Source organism: Bos taurus, chromosome 18 (assembly GCF_002263795.3).
Source record: "Bos taurus isolate L1 Dominette 01449 registration number 42190680 breed Hereford chromosome 18, ARS-UCD2.0, whole genome shotgun sequence".
Lineage (NCBI taxonomy): Eukaryota > Metazoa > Chordata > Mammalia > Artiodactyla > Bovidae > Bos > Bos taurus.
The window spans coordinates 35,132,095-35,151,386 of NC_037345.1; the positions used below are offsets into that span (position 1 = coordinate 35,132,095).

At 46.4% G+C, this 19,292-nt stretch overlaps 1 protein-coding gene and 1 long non-coding RNA gene across 9 annotated transcripts in view; one reads left to right on the forward strand and one right to left on the reverse strand.

Moving 5' to 3' along the window:
* Positions 1-1,798: 1,798 nt before the first annotated feature.
* On the reverse strand, positions 1,799-12,936 carry LOC132342823 (uncharacterized). The gene is made up of 2 exons (XR_009491343.1): positions 12,856-12,936; positions 1,799-8,445 (listed from the first exon to the last, which is right to left on the reverse strand). It is a non-coding gene; the product is annotated as an uncharacterized lncRNA (long non-coding RNA).
* CTCF (CCCTC-binding factor) overlaps positions 12,173-19,292 on the forward strand; it is a 45,591-nt gene continuing 38,471 nt past the window's right edge. For 4 of the 8 annotated variants that reach the window (XM_059876711.1, XM_005218594.5, XM_005218597.5 and 1 more), the window contains exons 1-3: positions 12,173-12,313; positions 16,194-16,310; positions 17,752-17,864. The gene's annotated coding sequence lies outside the window, so the exon portion shown is untranslated. 8 annotated transcript variants of the gene reach the window in all.

Sequence of the window (19,292 nt, forward strand, 5' to 3'; positions counted from 1 at the left end):
GGGAGAGGGCTCACGTGAGTTTATTAACCCCAGAAAGTTAACGAGTTCAGTGGGAGGGACCTGAGGGTAGGGTGGGACTGCAGGATGGCAGGTCTGTTCTTAGGAGGACTGGAGGAAAGCCCACACTCAAAGCTGGAGAAACAGGTCTTGCACCTTCCCCCTGTCCCGCCAGAGCTTTCAGTGGCGACAGCGCAGGGGAGGGCCTTCCCTGGTCCCTGAGCCCACTCTGGTGTCCCCATAGCACAGCAGCGTGACACCCTGGGGACAATCTGTATGCCTGCACTCAGGAAGAGCCAATGAGGTGCCAATAGCCCCCCCGCCCCCTCAGGGGTGACCCAGATCCCCAGAGAGCTCTGCCCCCCTGTGCTTTAGAGCTGTGTATGTAGAGGTTTGGCTGGGCCTTTAACCACCTGCTGGGGAAGCCAAGCTGAGCAGAAAAAAAAAAACGGTAACAGGAAGGAGCACAGGAAACACCTGTGTGTGGATGCAGGTGGCTCATTCCAGTTGGGTGGGGGTGGGCGCGGGGGTGGGGGCAGGCTGACCGCCCTCAGCACATGGGCTGCGTGTTCCCTCTGTAACTGTGAAGGGCGGTATGGGAGAGATGGTCAGCTCAGTTTTGGGGGGATGATCGGCTGCCGTAGCAGGGGAAGGCAAACAACTGATAGAGACCGGGCCAGCACCCAAAGCTGGCCACAGCCTGGGCTTGCTGTAAGGGCCCCCGAAGCAGCGTTGCAGGCCCAGAACCACCCCTAGAGTCCCTTAGGCCTGTGGCCCCACAAGAGCCCCACTGGGAAGACAGGACTGTCCACTGACATCCAAAGCATGGCCTGTGTGCTGGGGAAAGAGGAAGTGAACACAGGCCTAGCAGGTCCTGGGAAAGTGCAGCGGGGTGACTAGATCAGCAGTAACTCATGGCTCAACCCCACAGGAGAGGACAGGGCCTGGGCAAGAAATGGAGGGTGGAAAAACACCCCTGCCAGGGGTCAACAGGTCACTGGAAATTTGAGTGGCCCTACATCTCTGCTTTCCTATTCTGGGAAGGGATAGGGTACCTAACTCTGTCCTCTACAAGGAGAGCCCTGAATCCTGAGCCTCGTATTCAGCTCTAGGTGAGGGTGGATTGGAGGGTCAGGGTGAGTAGGAGCTAGACTTAGGGTGCTGTGAGGTACAGCGGAAGCACTGTCAAGGCTGAGACAGAAAGAGCCTCAGGCCTTGGCCCCATCGAGCCTACCCAGTTCAGAGCAGTGGATCAACCCCAGAACAGCCACCCAACCCCTCTCCATCAATTACTTAAAGTCAGGCTGTATGGCCTCCTATGCTCAGGCCCACGTCTATGAGGTGGCAGGAATGGGGAGTGGCAGGGGAAGCCCTTGTCCTCCCTTCTGCACACCCTGCCCTCCCCAGCACATGCAAACCCTCACAGGTGCTCCCATAGGTCTTCCCACAGGGCAAAGCTGCTCCCAGCACACCTCCTCCCCTGCTGTCACACAGGTTCGGAGAGGCTCTCACTCTGGCGACTCTGGACAGTTTTGAGCCTGCTGCCTCCGGTGACGGGAGGCTCATGACACCACCAGGAGTCAGATGCACCAGAGCAGGGAAAGCCTGTACCCAGCTGTCCTGTGGAGCCTGTGCCAGCTCTGTGAGGGGACAGAAGGAAGTGGGCCTCCAAAGTCTGTGACATCCTGACAAACGCCCCATCGATCAAGTCATCAAGGCCGCAGCCATGCCCTGGCTACTATTGCTGGGGCTCTCCCCTGGAGAAACTTATAAGCCCATGCTGCAAAAAAAGGGACCAGGCTGAGGTAGTCCAGGATACAGTTTATTGGGTCAGTGGGCACTGGATCCCCCCACCCCACCTCCTTTCCTTTTGCCCTCTTCCAACCTTACCTTCTCACCAGTCTCCTACTCTCCTTCCTCATGTATTCAGAGCTGCAGAAAACCAAAAAAAGAAGAAAGAAAAAAACATGTTGGTAAAGGCAAAGAGGCAGATGGGTTGGCATGTGGGAAGAGAACTGCTTCTTTGTCTTGCCCACAGAGTGGGGGTGCCTTCCTTGTGGGCTTCTGCCTGGTGTGTGGGTACAATTTGCTGAACCCTGGGCATATGACATGTTCCTCCCACCCCTGGCATCCCTGGAGGACCCTATTTAGGCCATCTCTCGGCCGTGGACAGAAAGCTGTTGGCCTGACTGCTGGACCTGGCTCTCCTGGGCCGATGTAATACAGAGGGTGAGCTTGGGAAGGACTCCCAGACCTATATGAACTGCTAAGGAAAAACTATCATTTGGAAAATAAGACTGTCATTGGCCTGCAGGGAGAGGCCTCTTGTTTCAGAAGGCTGCAATGAGGTGATGGTCACAGTTTGAGTTTGATATCAATAGTCAAGTCTCATTTTTCTCTGAAGACACCCAGAGCATATTGGATCTGCCAAGAGTATTGACTTGGAGAAGCTGAATAAGCAACTGAATTGCCATGCTAACACTGATGTTTCTAGCTGTTTCCTCTGAATCTCCCTACAGCTTTCTCCTCCTCAAGCATCCTCTTACAAACGTCACTCCACAGCATTCCATTCTAGGCCCCTTGCTCCTCTCTTTTGAAACACACTCCCTGAACCACCTTATCCATTTCTCTGGCTTCCATCTATATGCTAAGGCTGTATGCCTCATGGCTGTGATTCACATGGCTCTCTCCTCATCTCCTGACCCTCATATCCAACTGCTGACTGGATGCCTTTTGAAGAGCATGCTCAAAATCAAACATCTCAAAACCTGCTTTTCCTCCCAGACTCTCAGGGTTACCAACTACCTAGGTACTCAAGCCACACAGCTGGGCCTCACTCTTGATTCTTGCCCCTGTGCCCTCATCCCAACCATCAGAATCTTCGCAATTAAATGCCCTAAATATTGATAAGTTCTGTTTCTCTTCATCCCCATTGGCACCACTCAGTTTCCAGACATGTTGACCTCTCTCCTAAACACTAAAACTGCCCCCTCACAGGCTCCCTGTCTCTGGTCTTGCCCTTCTTCCAGCCAGTCTCCAAGGTGCAAAGTGATTTCTAAAAACAGACCCATCACTACAGTCTGTTTCTTAGGGAAAATTCCAGCCCCCTCAACCTGGCTCACAAAAGCTTTTAAGTGGGTTCCTCTCTCCAGCCCCACTTCTGCCACCTAACTTCTCAGTCTGCACGGGACCTCACTGAACCATCCTTGGGGCTTGCTTGCCCCTCTGTGGTACACTCCTCATCTTGCCTTGCTAATGCCTGGTTACTCGATAGGCTTCAACCTAAACATCACAAATTTCCTCAGGAAGCTTCCCTTCCACTGTGCTCCTATCATAGGAGCATGCGTTTCCCCTAGTACAGTTTTAGGGGAATCACACCTCATTGCAATCACTGTTTACACCTCCAATATATACATCTGTAAGTATTTGCTGACTAGTCAGCTAGGTAACGCATACCACCCAAGTCTGGGAAAGATGATTGTTGCCTTCCGTGTAGAGCTTGGTCCAAGTTTTTTGTTTTGTTTTTAAACAGCTTTATTGAGATTTAGTCCGCATACCATACAATTCATCCGTTTAAAATGTATAATTCAGTAGTGGCTTTTAGTGTATTTAGGGTTCTACAATCATCACCAAATCAATTTTAGAGATTTCATCAACCTCAAAAGAAACTCAGCACTCCTTAAGTATCATCCCCAGGACCTCTGCATCCCCTTCCCTTTCCTGCCCCCCAGCCCTCAAGGCAACCACTAATCTACTGAAACCACAGATTCTATAGATTTGCCTATTCTGGGTATTTCTTTTCTTTTTTTTGGCTGAGTCACCTGGCATGTGGGATCTTAGTTCCCTAATTAGGGACTGAACCTGCGTCCCCAGCAGTGGAAGTGGGAATCTTAGCCACTGGGAGGTCCCTGGATATTTCTTATAAATGAAATCAGGTTAGGTCTTTCCAACTCACTCAGTTCTAAAATTCACTTGAGAACTTCCCTGGAGATTCAAATTCAGAGACCAAGGAATCTTTTATTTTAAACATGTGCTCCAGGCAATTCTTGTTTAATCAGGCTGCATCTGCCTTTACTGTTCCCAGCAACTAAGGCCAAATATATAGTAAGTGGTCAAGAAATAGCTTTTGATGCATATCTCTAAAACTTAACACAATATGAAAACATTGTGAATATGAAAGAACAGTATATGTTTAGTGCAGAAAAAGTCTGGATAAAAATACCCCTCAGAGTCCCCTATGAAACATAGCTCCTTAGAATGCACTTTTACCACTGGGTTCTCAAATAAGGAATGGAATGGAAGCCTGAGCAGGGGACAATACAGGCAGAGAGAAGTGAGGTCAGATGAGTGGAGGAGGCAAATTGAATCCAGAGGGGGCAGTTAGAAAGGGGCTTGTGGAGTGGCTGAGGAGTTGGGATTTACTCCTAGGACACTGGGGACTCATGCATGGACTTGAAGCAGGGGAATTTTGTGATCCCATCTGTGGTTTGGAAAGGTTGCTTTGTGTTGAGGGAGGAGGCAGGGAGCAGTGAGGAGCCTGATGCTAAGCCAGGTAGAGATAGAGAGGAGGTTAGAGTGAAATGTTCAGAAGGTAGAATGGACGGGATTTGGAGACTGATGGGATGTGGGAGATGAGAGAATGAAGCTTAGGTTTCTGGCTGGTGTGGTGGATGGATGGGGGTGTTTTTCACTGTAAAGGGGGAGCCCTAGCGAAGCAAATGAGGAGGAGAATGACAAGGCTCCTAAGGGTAGCCTGGGAGCCATCCAGGAGAAGTGTCCAGAAAGAAGCTAGACATGTAGATCTGGGCAAGAAGAGATGTAGGCTAGAGGGAGAAGTTGGAGAGTCATCCTTGCTTCCTTGTCAAGTCTCGTATGACCACAGTGATATCTGGTGACCAATCTGGTCCTCCCACACCTGCTACCCATACCCTCCTTTTACTTGCTTCTCCATCCTTGATTTTTACCTACTAAAACTCATGAGGGTTTAATGTCTCCAGATTAATACAAGACAAAACATGAGGCACCTGAGGGCTAGGGGCATCATCTCTCTCCAGTAGCACCTTGAACACAGACCTGGGCATAGAGCAGTTGATTCAGGACTTGCATGCATGCATGATCAGTTGCTTCATCATTTCTGACTCTTTGTGACCCCATGGACTGCCAGGCTCCTGAGTCTGATGGCCATAGTCTTTAATTAATTAATAGGGCTCCTGAGCCACCTGGGAAGCCCTATTCAAGGTTTACTTAGATTAGTAAATCGTTATTCCAAATACCTCTTCTATTTACTAAGAGCCTGAAATTTCCACCATTAAACCCCTCCCTTTGGGTTAAGGCACTGTCCAATTTGCATGGAGGGGACGAAACCTTTTTACCTCTAAACAAATCACATAAAATTCGGAGGGGAGAAAATGAGGGAGCAGAGAGGTCCAGAGCTCCCTGATAGACCTCCCTTCCTTTTCCCCCTCCCAAGCAGTCCCTGAGCTAAAGCATCAAGTACAGATGATCCCTATAAAAATGGAAATGTTACCTAACAGAGTGAAGAGCGCAGAGTGGCCAGTGAAAGAACAGGAAGAGAGGGTGGGGCTGGAAGATCTGAGTACTCATTCTGGTTTTGTCAACAGGTTACTGGACAACTCTGAGCAAGTCACTTCACTTCTAGAGTTAAGGACAAAACTGGTTGGCTCTTCAAAAAGAACTGTGAACATCAATTAACAGGGCAGGCATGAAGGTGTTTTTTAAAATCAAAAGTGAACAGATTTAAAAAAAAAAGTGAACAGATTAGGTGGATTATTTAAGGGTGATCAATGCATATCTGAAAAATGCAGGTAAGAGCACAGAGAACAAAAGTAACCTACTGCTCAAATGTGAGATGTAGGCCCAGGCAAAATCCTTTAGACTTTTGCCTGGGCAAAAGTAGAGAGCAGTAGTTTGAGCTGGGAGGTAAAATAGAATTTTCATAGGGATCTGAAGAAAGCAGATATCAATAAGGAAACAAATTCCTGTGGTCTGGGTAGGAGATGATATAGAAGGGCAGGTCTTTAAAATTTAGGAGAAAGCGGTTGGCCCTTGGCAGTTGAGATTGAAAGTTTTCCAAATATCTTACAAGATTTAGTATCACTCACTACACCCTCATCCAAAAGAATGGGATGACTTACTGTCCCCCAACACTCTTGTACCCTTTTATGCCCTTGATTATGGCTCTTCACCTTACATGCCTTGCCTTGTTAATGCCTTCTGAGCTTTTGCGTGCCTGTGTGCTCAGTCATGTCTGACTCTTTGCGACCCCATGGACTGTAGCCTGCCAGACTCCTCTGTCTATGGGATTCTCCAGGCAAGAATACTGGAGTAGGTTACCATTTCCTCCTCCAAGGGATCTTCCCAACCCAGGGATCAAACCCACATCTCCTGCATTGGAAAGGTGGATTCTTTACCACTGAGCCACCGGGGAAGCCCTTCAGATCCTATTAACACAAAGCTGAAATGAGATACCCCTGGGAAATGATTTGCTCCTTTATGAGTCCATTTCTTCCCATTATCACAGTTATGCATTAATGTGTTTTGGTTTTGTTTTCTAAACTTTATGAGCGGGAAACACATCTTGGGTCATCTTTGTATCCCAGTGCCTAGAAAGGGAGCTGAAGACAGCAGCTGCTAAGTCGCTTCAGTCGTGTCCAACTCTGTGCGACCCCATAGATGGCAGCCCACCAGGCTCCCCCATCCCTGGGATTCTCCGGGCAAGAACACTGGAGTGGGTTGCCATTTCCTTCTCCAACGCATGAAAGTGAAAAGTGAAAGTGAAGTCGCTCAGTCGTGTCCGACTCTTAGCGACCCCATGGACTGCAGGCTACCAGGCTCCTCCGTCCATGGGATTTTCCAGGCAAGAGTACTGGAGTGGGGTGCCATTGCCTTCTCCAGCCGAAGACAGCAGTACTCAGTAAATCTTTGCTGCACTGGATTATGCCTCACACATGTCCTCAGTAGACACAGAGCAATGGAGTCCTCAGGTGTAGCTTTACGTCTTACCCCACAAAGTGGGGAAGAGTCTTGCCCATTGTTCCTCAGAAAATCAGCACATCTCTCCTCAATTCATTGAGACTCTTGCTTAATGAGTTCCCAAAAAACATATAAATGATCACGATTATTGCAAGCTTTACCTGGGGACAACAGTGGGAGCTAAGGAAGATTTGGAAATAGAATTGTTCTTCTGAGAATAATAGCACAAAATACACTTTCCTCAGAAAGAATGGCTTCCAGGCCAAGGAAAGCCTAGTCAGTAAGTAATTCAATTAATTAATCCTATTAATTAATTAAAGACCATGGCCATCAGAAGGCAGATTTGGGAGTGAGGGTAGGTTAATAAGCATAAAAATAAAAAAAATTATAGTTTACATTTATTGTGTGATTATCAGTGCCTCGAACTATGCCTAATGTTTTATTTGGATTGTCTCATTCAGTCCTTACCACTTTGTGAGAAGTGTTATAGAGAAGAAACCTGCAGTTGAGTTGTTACTAATTCACCCAAGATCACCCAGCTAATAAGAAACCAAGATAAGATTCAAATGCCGGACAATATGACTCCAGCATATTAAACATTTACATTATATAAATTAACTGCTTACTGAAGCTTCCTGATAATATGGCTTCCCAGGAGGTTCTCCTACAGGGAGAGAACATACCTTTTGCCAGCACGTGAGCACCAGTCCACCTCTCAGTTAGTAAAATGTCACTTGGCTTATGCATCAAGCTCCTGTGAACCTGATGAGTCTCTAAGGAAGGAATCCATTCTGGAGGCTCAGGGCCAGGTCTTAGAACCTAGTGACTTCACTACTGCCACGAGGTAAGCTGACAGCCTTCTGGTGATAATGCCTTGAACTCCTGTGGACAATAAACCTGAGACAGTCCATGGGAAGAACACTTTTTAAATTACTGCTGCTGCTGTTGCTAAGTCGCTTCAGTCATGTCTGACTCTGTGCTACCCCATAGGCGGCAGCCCACCAGGCTCCAGCGTCCCTGGGATTCTCCAGGCAAAAACACTGGAGTGGGTTGCCATTTTCTTCTCTAATGCATCAAAGTGAAAAGTGAAAGTGAAGTCGCTCAGTCGTGTCCAACTCTTAGCGACCCCATGGACTGTAGCCCACCAGGCTCCTCTGTCCATGGGATTTTCCAGGCAAGAGTACTGGAGTGGGGTGCCATTGCCTTCTCCATCTTAAATCACTGGGCGGTTTTAAATCACTACAGTTCTCTCTGGGTGACATAGTCTGGGATAGTACTATAGGCAACAAACTTGTCCTTATTTTTATCATCCCAACTGTTCCGCAGGCTCTCACCATATTCCTCTTCTCAGCCTGTTTCTGTCCGGCCTGAAACAGACTATCCTTTTGGACTGGCTTTCTGTCCCTTGATCTTTAGAGCCAACTTCATGCGCAAAGTAGGACACATCACCGTTTCCTGCAAGAAGAAAACATTTCCTTTTGTTCCTTCCTAGTGATTCTCAGCATTTTCTCAGCCATGTCCGAGCAGCACATGGGATCTTTGTCTTCAGAGAGCAGAGAGCAGGCTGCAAGGCCACCTGGACCTCATTCTGGTTTCTAATTGATTCCTCAGAGGTCGTATAGTTGTAATGATAGTTGATACAGTGTAAATACAGTAGTTGTCTTAGTCTGTTCAGGCTGCTATAACAAAATACCACCAACTGGGCGCTTATAAACAGCAGATGTTTACTGTTCACAGTTCTGGAGGCTGGAAAATCTGAGGTCAAAGCACCAACATGGTCACATTCTGGTGAAGGCCCTTTTCTTGGTTCACAGCTGGTGCCTTCTGGCTGTGTCCTCATGTGGTGGCAGGGGCTGGGATTTCTATGAAGCTTCTTTATAAGGCACTGGACCCATTTCTGCATTGGAGAAGGAAATGGCAACCCACTCCAGTATTCTTGCCTGGAGAATCCCAGGGACGGGGGAGCCTGGTAGGCTGCCGTCTATGGGGCGCACAGAGTCAAACACGACTGAAGCAACTTAGCAGCAGCAGCAGACCCATTTCTGAGGGACGTAAGCACCTCCCAAAGGTCCCACTTACTAATACCATCATATCTAACATTAGGATTTCCACACATGAGTTTTGGAGAGGACACAAAGATTTAGACCATAGCAGCTGTAAAGATAATTCTAAGCACAGCTGAGGTTTTTTTTGTCACTTAAATATATTGCTTTACATTTACCTACATTAAAGCTTTAGATGACATTCTTGAAGCTTAAAGATAAGATGTATGAGGTAAGGTCTTAGAGAAAGTGAATTAGATTATTACAAGTGCTAGAAGAAAAAGAAGCTAAGAATTGAAGTGTAAATCAGCTTTGTTTTCAGTACAAAGTTCCTAAGTATACCAGGAGCTTTTTGGAGTGGCAGGCTGAAAAAAATACAAAATGCAAATATGCCAAAGATGTCTGGTAATTTTTCTCAAAAAGTTTGCCTTTTTTTTATGCCTGAGTCCTCAAGTATACATGAGATAACGGGAATAATTTGATTTCTAGAAAAAGGGGTCACATGTAAATTTTCCAAATATTTCACCATTTCTAGAATAGTTAATCACATAAGGCAAGTACCTAAGACTAGGTATCAGAAAACTTGGGTCCTGGTCCTGAGAAATCAAATTATCCCTTTTCTTCACGTCTGTACCCAAGCAGTTAAATGTTGTTGGAGGAAAATCACACACTGGGCCAATTGGTTTAACTTTAAACTCATGGTCAGGACTTCCCTGGCAAGTCCAGTGGTTAAGAGTTCCCACTTCCACTGCAGAGGGTGTGGGTTTGATCCCTCTTAGGGAACTGAGATCCTGAATGCTATGTGACCAAAATAGTAATAATGAACTCATGACCGCAAACTTCAAATGGGTACCAATACCACTAAGGCAGTCCCACTAGGAAAACTGCAAGCTTGTTTTACCTCTCCCCTGCATCTGCATCCATCTTCACCCTTGTTACTCTAATTTCCACAGTGGAAGCATCCTGTTCCTATCCAGGGTCAAACCTCCCAGTTTCCTTATATTCTTTCATGAATTTCACCCTGATTTAAGTCAAACAAGGGAATTTCCTGGCAGTCCAGTGGTTAAGACTCAGCGCTTTCACTCCTGTGGGTCTGGGTTCGATCCTGTAAGATCCTGCAAGCCCTGCAGTGTGGCCAAAAGAAAAAAAAAAGTCAAGCAAGACTTTGTTCTCCTGTAGCACTCCCAATGACAAATAAACATGCTATAATCCTTTCATCTTGTCATCCTCCCTTGACCCCATATCCTTCCACATTTATCCCTGAATTTCTTTGCTCCCTTTGTGGCTAAACTTCATGTTGCTTATGTGTGCTGTCTCTATTTCCTTACTTTCCCGATCATGCTTCAACCCATTCTGCAGCCTGCTCAGTCGCTTCAGCTGTGTAGGACTCTTTGTGACCCTATGGACTGTAGCTGGTTATGCTCCTCTGTCCATGGGATCCTCCAGGCAAGAACACTGGAGTGGGTTGCCATTTCCTTCTCAGGTCAACCCATTCTAGTCAGGTCCACATCTCTGATTAACCAACATAAATCAAGCCAAACTCACCAGTGATAATCACCAGTGACTTACAAGGTAGCCAGTTCAATATAGCCATGTTTCTGGCCCAAGATGACCTCTCAGCAGCACTAAACACAATTGACCATTCCTCTCCTACCTGAATCCTTCTCTGCCCTCGGATTCCAAATTTAACACTCAGTGGATTTCCTTCTGTCTTCCTGGCTGTTCCCTCTCAAATCTCCTTCTCCATTACGCTATCTTAAATGCTGGGGTGCCTAGGATTTGGCCGTGGAACTTCTCTTCACTCTTTCCTTCAAGTCAGAGGTCATACAAACTGACAGGGCTTGTGTTGGCTTAATCAGCTTATGCACTTTTAAAACATCTGATACAGTTGCCCACACCTGGAGATTTTACAGTAAAAAAACAAACAAACCCAGATTTCCTTTAAAAAGAAAAAACAAAATAGGTGTCAGTATTGGGCTAACATTTTCATAATGGAACAATCAGCTCAATGGAGCAGCAGCTGTTCACTTGACGCTGGGTCCGTTTGCTCCCCCTTGATCTAAGGTAACGGAATTAAAGATACAGTCCTGAACCAGATTCTCGTAAGTATCAAAGGTTCTCCTCCTGAGCCACCAGAACATCTTCCAGTCAGTCTTCAGGAAACTTTATTGCTGGTTGGGTAGAAGAGTCTGCAGGTGCATCCTTGGGAGGGGGAGGGGCGACCGCACAGCGAGGGGCTTAAGGACTCCGCCTACAGAGAGCTTAACAGTTCTTAGGCAAAAACAAGAAACTTACATTTTCAAATACACAATTACACTGCGCCAAATAGAGAACATCCTTTTGGCAAAAGACTGGTACGATCGTTCGTGTAAAAGCATTAAGTCTGGCCTTCCGCTGGCCTCTCCCGGCCGAAGTGGCCTGGGCACACCAGGAGAAAGCCCTCTTCTCTCACACCCAGTATTAGGAAGCCCTCTTGTAGGGCAAAGAGATCCCCAGGACAGCCCTGCCTGTCTTGGCTCGCGGGGTAAGGATTGTTTCCGAGGACTTGGGAGTGAGAGGGGACCCGCCCGGCCTTACCCGTGGCGGGCTGCCGTGCGGCTCTCGGAGGGCGGGTCCGGCCCGTCAAGGGCGGAGACTAGGGCGGGGCTCCGCCCAAGAACCGCCTCAGCCCCACGGCCTAGTCCCGCGCGCGCTTCCTCCAGACACCCTCCCCCCGCCCCACGTCCGCCCTTTCGGATTGAGGGCGGGAGACTGCAGCTAAGCAGGTCAACTGGGCCGGGATCCTGGGCCGCCCAGAAGGGACTGCCTCCGCCCAGGAAGCCCCACCCAGCGGGAGCCCGGACGTCGGGCTCCCTAAGAACCCACGCGCGATCAGTTGAGGGCGCGTGCGGCGTGACGCGACCCGCAGCGCGTCCCGTGACGCCATCGCGCCCGCTTTTGAAAGTTGGCGCCCGGGGCCGCCTCCCATGCTGCCCTGCGCCAACCCCTCCCCTCACCTTTCCTCCCCCGCCCTTCACTCGTCGCCCGGCCGGCCCCCCCACCCGTCCCTTCCCTTATCAGCACCCGCGGCCCCGGCAGCGCCGACGCAGGCGCACTGCACCGCGCCGCCGCCATTTTGTGTCCGAGCCTGTGGAGCGATTAAACCGTGCGCGGAGCTGCTTCTTTGGCGGCAGCGGCGGCGGCGGAAGCCGGTGCGGGTGCGCGGAGCTGGCTGGGGACGCCGGGTGGCCGGAGCGGTGGAGCGGCGGCGGAGCGAGCGCTGCGGGGGGTGTGGCGCGGAGGTAAGGGGGCCCCGGGTGGAGGAGGTTTCGCGGGCCGCCTCTAGGTGTCACGATGGGGCCGCTCCGGTCGGCGCTGGCTGCAGCCCGGCGCCAGCGCCGCCGCCGGGGGGTGTTTGTCTCCCTCTACCGTCCCTGCTGCGGCGCGGCCGCCGCCATTGCCCGTCCCCGCCGCGGCCGGGCCGGGCCCCCCTCCCCCCCCCCAACCCGCCCGCTAGGCCTCCCTCCTACGGCGCGCTAGGCCTCCGGCGGTGGCAGCTACAGAGGCCCGCGCGCTAGCGACTCCATTTTCCTTCCTTTGTCTCTGCCCTCGAGGCCGGCTCTTGGCCCGGCCGCGGCCCGCCCTCTGCCCTCCACCCCTCCCGCGGCGGGTGGCCTCAGCCGAGAGGCGATCTCTATGCCCCGTTTTCCGCGACCCTCTCGCTCAAGGGTCCAGACACAGCCACCGCGCGCGCAGTCGAGTCTCCGTGCGGTATGGGTGTCAGGTCCTTGCCGACGCCTCTCCGGCTGCCCATCCTCCAGCCTGCCCGGTCCCCGGAACCTACCCGGCGGCCTGGCGAGCGTCTCCCGCCGCCCGGCTGCTCCGCGGTCGCTCCCAGTCCGCGCGTCGCCGCCGCTGGTCTCCGTCTCCACCGAGTGGCGCAGGCGGCGCTGCTGCGGCTGCGAGTAGAGGGACCCCAGAGCTGCCGAGAGCTCCCTCTGCAAGGCTGGCTGAGCTGCTCGCGCCTCTACGCCGCCTGAGCGGGCGGGGGGACGCGCGCTCGCCGCCCCCGCCGGGCCCCACTGCGCCCCCAAACTAGCGCCGGGCTCTTTGCGTGATCCGACCGATGCGGTCCCGCACGCCGGGCGAAAAGGACACAAGTTCCCCAACAAGTAGTTTTTTTCTCGAGCTAGGGTCGGATTCTCGTTGCACTGATAGCAGCCTGACTTCATGCACTAAGAGATCGCAAAGGGATCAAGACTTAATTTAATTCTGATCTCAGTGACGTGACAAATTCCTGAATTCGGGATTATGGGTTGGCTAAATTGATTGAGGCAACTCTTTGAGTTTCTGTCTCGCTTTGAAACTTCCTGACGATGACTTACTACTGTACTTAGTACCTGATGCTTCAGGGCTAGGCGAAGGCAGTTCTGTCGCGGGATTGTGCAACCCGATCTAAAGCGCCAGTAGGGCAGAATGAATTTGTTCTTGACTCCACTGGTAATTTGCCCATATGCTGAAATATGAGGGTTGGTGTTGTAATTGAATCCTGGGTCACTAGTTGCAGTTGGTTTATAAATATCTACGCCTAATGTAACTACTCTAGTAGCTGACTTCCTGTAGCTTTGAGTTCAGCAGTAAGTAAACATTCGCATATGAAGCGTCTTCCTGCTTGCTTTGAGTTTAGATCAACTATAAAAGTTAAAATTCCAGGTTCCCCTTAGGCAGTAAAAGAAGTTAAACAGGGCATGTATGTTAAATTCACTATGTCTTTAAGCCCTCTTGCATCATTAAAAAGCTTCCTGTTGAATTGCCAGGTTTCCCCCCTCCCCCAATATGCTAGCTAGTACCTTAATACAATATCATGCAGCAGTTGCTTTGGAGAGAGGAAAGAAAGTCTTGATTAACTGACGGGCAGGGAGTGGGGAAGGAGAGCAGGGAGGCTATGTTAAATTCATAAGAACATTAAAATAGCCTGGTGCTAAGCGAAATTGACCGATCTACTGTGTGTAATCTCTGTAGAATTTTGCGGCAACTGCCTCCATAGGGGAATCTTTTCAACATTACTTTTTTGAACCCTATAAAATGTTCCTTCTCCCTCTCCAAAATAAGATTGCACTAAGTAACTATATGCAGCAGTGTTGATGGAGGGTCAGTCTTGAGAATAGAACCACACTTAATTGCCTAATACATTAGTCCATTTGTGTAGTTTTTGGCATTCTAGTAATTTTCGGTTTTGCTTTCCTTTTGAAACTGTGGATGGCAGGTGGCATGTTTTACTTAAAATAAGCTCCACACGGGATAAATCCAGCAGGTCTGTGATTGAGTCAGCAGGAAAGCTTGTTTTCCCAGGTTAGCATTGTGCTCCATAGACCATATTTTGCTTCTTGATTTCAGTTGCGCTATATAGAGTCACCAGCTTCTTGGTTTTACACATCATTTATTTTGTTCTAAAGGTATAGCTCTTGTCCACAGGGTTGCTATCCTTTGAGATTTCCTATATGCCAGGATTCATACTTTGTTGTTTATTTGATTTTGTGCTGTTTTTTTTTTTTTTTTCCCCATGCCATGAGGCATGCAAGGATCTTAGTTATATCTTTTAACCCATGTCCCCTGCAGTGGGAGTGAGGAGTCTTAACCGTTGGACTGCTGGAAGTCTCCTTTGTTTTTATTGGAAAACGAAGTCTACAGAGAGAATAAATTGAGGACCTAAGATTACCCAAAGAAACGTATTGCTAGTATGGGAAAGATTACAATAGGAATGCTTACCTGCATAGGAAAATACTGCTTATTTAAGAGTAGCTGTAAAAGTTATCCTTAATATGCATTAAAGTCCTAAGAGCTTTAGGATTTTGCTTTAAAGAACATACAAAAATGAGGGCACCCACCAAGGACTTCTGAGTGGCTTGGGGAGTTCCTTACGAGTGGCAGAAGCCACCTGTGGCTGACTAGGGTTCTGAGAAATCCTGTGGCAGAGCTTTTCGGAGTGGTGCCTGCTGGCAGAATGTATCTCGGGAGACTGGTTTTTTGCTTGAGGGATGCTACTGGCATCAAATCCACTCCACATTATTTACTTTATAGGCTCTATGTCATTTTTTAAAACCAGATACCTAGCTGACCATCTGTCTAACTTATTTATCTATCTTGGTTTCAGATGACTAGAAATGCTTTTGCAAAAAATTAGGTCCCTCTTCAAACAAGTAAGATTTATCATGATTTAATGCATTGAGAAAGAACATACAGGTTTAGAAAGAATAGTAATACATAACATTGAGGTACATGGTTCACAAATGTGTGAATTAGGCACACCGTATTTATTGTTTTAAACGTCCCCAAGCTTTCTCTAGTTGCTGTGTTCAGCTCTTCCCTGGCTGTACCTTTGCATTTTCTCAGTGTTTAGTATTTAAATGCAAAGATGTGGCTATTGAATATAGACTGCTAATATATACCCCAAGAATAATGGGTTTTTTCCTCAGTTGATCTTATTTTTAGTCACCCTTCCAATTTTTAGGGGCATAAAATTTCATACCTTTTGAGGCACCTTGGTGACAATATATGAATCCAATATAAAAGTGTTTCTTGGATTAAATACACTAATTATCTACTTATGTTGTTATAAATTGCCTTTTTTTTTTTTCAGCAGCGAAGACTTCTTTAGCTTCATCTGATAAAGTATCATAATAGTTTTATGAGATGAATTCCTCTTAATTGTACCTCATATGCCAGTTTCTTTGGAAATGGTTAAATTTAGCTCTTTGATTTAAGAGTAATGTCCATCCCCGCCCCTGCCATGGAGTTAAGTACCACTCTACCATTGCCTGAAGCTTGACAGTCCATTTATTTGTATTTTAGAGACAGAATTGTTAAGTAGCAATTTGACTTTAAAAAAGTATTTTGTTATTTGTCTAAGAAAAGGTATTTCATTGCTGTGCTTTTAGGACTGTTGAAGGTCAGTGAAAGCTCCCTCCATAGTTATCTTATTACACTGAAAAATATAGTCTTGAGGTTTAAACTAACAATCAGTAAAACCACTACTTTAATAATAGTAATGTGACAGTTTAGCAAGTATACTGTTTTTTCCCAATTTTATCTGTCTTCCTCTTGCTTTCATTTTGCTTTTCATACTATGTCTGCATTTGTGTGTATTTGGTGTCCATAAAATGATGTGTGCTTCTGTTTCAGAATGATTACAGACCTGGGTCCAAAGAACAAGATGCAGTAGCGGACAGATTGCTGACCAGAGGCTTGAGAGCTGAGTTCTGTTTTCCCTGCTCAAACTGACTTTGCAGCCACGGAGAGGTAAATGCTATTTCCACTTCTTGGTCTTACATATAGGAGTAATAAAACCTTTCTGGGGTTGGAGGATTTGCTGGATCATTCTTAAGTATAGGAGATATAGGACAGTGGATAATTGAGAGCATTTAAGCTTTATATTCAAGGAATACTCCATTTGAAACTCTTTGCACTGCCATACACTAGCTGGCTGACACTGGGTAGATTACTTAACCTTTCTACTCCTACAGTTGTTATTTGTGAGAATAACACCAGTTAATGAGGTTATTATCAGAGTTATGCAAATTTGTATAAAGCATTAAGTACCATTCTGAGTATGTACGTAGGAAGACCCCAGGATGCTCAGAGGTTAAAGCATCTGCCTCCAATGCGGGAGACCCAGGTTTGATCCCTGGGTCGGGAAGATCCCCTGGAGAAGGAAATGGTAACCCATTCCAGTATTCTTGCCTGGAAAATCCCATGGACGGAGAAGCCTGGTAGGCTGTAGTCCATGGGGTCGCAAAGAGTCGGACACGACTGAGCGACTTCACCCACTCATTCTGTAGAAACCCTTGAACTATAGATTTTGACTCTTGACAAATGACCTCAAAAGTCCATGGCCTGTGGCAGTTTGTAGTTTTGGTGAGGAACAGATGGAATCCTGTGCTTGAAGAAGCTGATATCCTAGGTAAAAATTGTCTCACTAAATTTGAGTTAACCTAGCTAATGACCCATGTTTATATTGTAGTGTTACAGTCCTTATAAATAATTTTTTTGGGAAACATTTGCAAGGGTCACTTATAATTTACTTTACCATTTCTGCTGTTAAATATAATGAACAGTACAGGATACTTGAAACAGGCTTCTCATAAATGTCAGTGTCTACTAGACTTGGGATCTCATTAACAATAAAGAAGGGTTCTGGGTGTGAAAAATCTCTCTTCTCAGGCTACTGGGAAGAAGATCTTTTTAATCCCTAGAAAATGTGAAAATAGTTTAATTGCATTTGTGTAATGGTGAAAAGAGTGTAGAGGTGAGAATTACAAATGCCGAGATTAGATAAGCTTATATGAATGAATCATCTAAGTGACTACTAAGTTTTTTCTTACAAGCTATGCTTGGAGCACACAGAGAGGAGGAAGGAAACAGGAGTGAAAGCTGTTCTTCTAATCAGTTTTCTGTATGGGCAGCTTGGTACCTCGTAGATGGGATGGACAAGCTCTATGTGCTAGTGTTCTATTGCTCCAGAAATAACTTGTGTCCTGCACGTTCTTTAGTGTTGACAGGTAGTGCATACTAATGAGCTGCTTGAAAAGAGAAACAATACTGATATGAAAAGCTATACAGAAAACTAGCCTTAAGAGTTTGGGGAATGGGGTTATAAGAACATTTTGATCACTTTTAAGTATTGTGGCTAGTTTAATTATTTAGATCCCTGGTTCTCAAACTGGGATATGAATACCCTTAGGGTACAAAGTGGTATGATTCCGGGGTACTTGAAGCCACAAGATAAACATGACTCATCTTCTTGGAGCTTCAGTTGTGCTCACTGAGGGGGCGGTGAGTTAAGTAATTTAACAGGTAAGTAATTATAAATACTTTTACATTAAAACAAATATATATTTTAAGAGAAGAATGTGAACTCTTTGACTATCTAAGATAACAAACAAATGGGGCATGAGTGCCTGGAGCAGGAAACCCTGTTTGTAGTGAAAACATTGGAGAAGCAGTACTTTTGAGCTATGTAACAGCGTTACCATCCAGCTCCTTACTTTGTCCCCTGTAGCATCTACTGTAGAATATAGAAGTTAAACTGTATTAAATGGAGCTTGTTTGCTTGTATGCACATTCCTATATGTGCCCAGCATGCCCAACAGTTTTGTGCATTCTGGTTGACAATTCTAGATGGCTGGACCAGGTCATGAAGACCATTCCGATGATATAAGAATTACGATTTAAAAGAAAAGCAGCAATGAGCAAAATCAGGTCTGAAACCATAAATTTTATAAAACAATTTTGAAAATATATTAACTCCAACATAGTCATTTTTACTGATTTTTACTGATTTTTGGCCCTCCCCCAGGTTACTTAGAGTCATAATAAAAATGGCTAAATTCTAAGCTGTGGACATTATGACTCCTAATTATTCAAAAGCATCTATTCTTAACAGTTTTGTGTGTTTTACAGTTTCTAAGTATTGTTACTGGTATTGTTCTTAATGTAAATGGCACTTAAAAATTATATTTTCTCTATTGATGATGCCTGCTCTTTGAATATAGGTTTTATATTTGAACTTGAATGGTTCTACATATACTGAAGTGTGACTTTCTCTGCAATGATATAAATTGGATCAACCCAGATATTTAGATGTTTCTAAATATCTGTAGTGTTTATTTATTGAACACTCGTAATGTGCTTATTCCATTCTTTGAACACTTATACCTTTCTGCTTTGTGCCAGGCATGTATTAGGTACTGGGGATTTCAAGAAGAATAAGAAAAAGATCCTTTTCCTGAGGAGCTTAAGTAGAATATAGGGCAAGAGATCTATAAATGTGTTGTTGGTGCTGGGATAAAAGTGTGTTCAGTGTGCAGGGAGGGATGGTCAGTTACAGAAGTTAATGAAAGATGTTAGGATAGGCTTTCTGCAGGAGAGACCTTGATCTAAGTGTATCAGGAAATACAAAAGAAGCATAAAATTAGATTTTAATCTTACTAGGGTACCAAGGCTTAACCAGCATGCAGCTTAATAGCTGTATGGCCTTGGGCAAGTTCATTAAGGGTGAATTCTTTGTCCCTTCCTTTCCCTATTTGTAAAATGACTTATCTACTTTATTGGAGGCTTTTGACAGTTAAATGAAGGGGGAAATATATACAGTTGACCCTTGAACAATGTGAGCTTGAACTGCTGGGTCCACTTATATGTGGATTTTTTTCCCATAGTAAATAACTGCAACTACAAATAACTACAGTTGACTGAATCCACTGATGAGGGAACGGTATATATGGA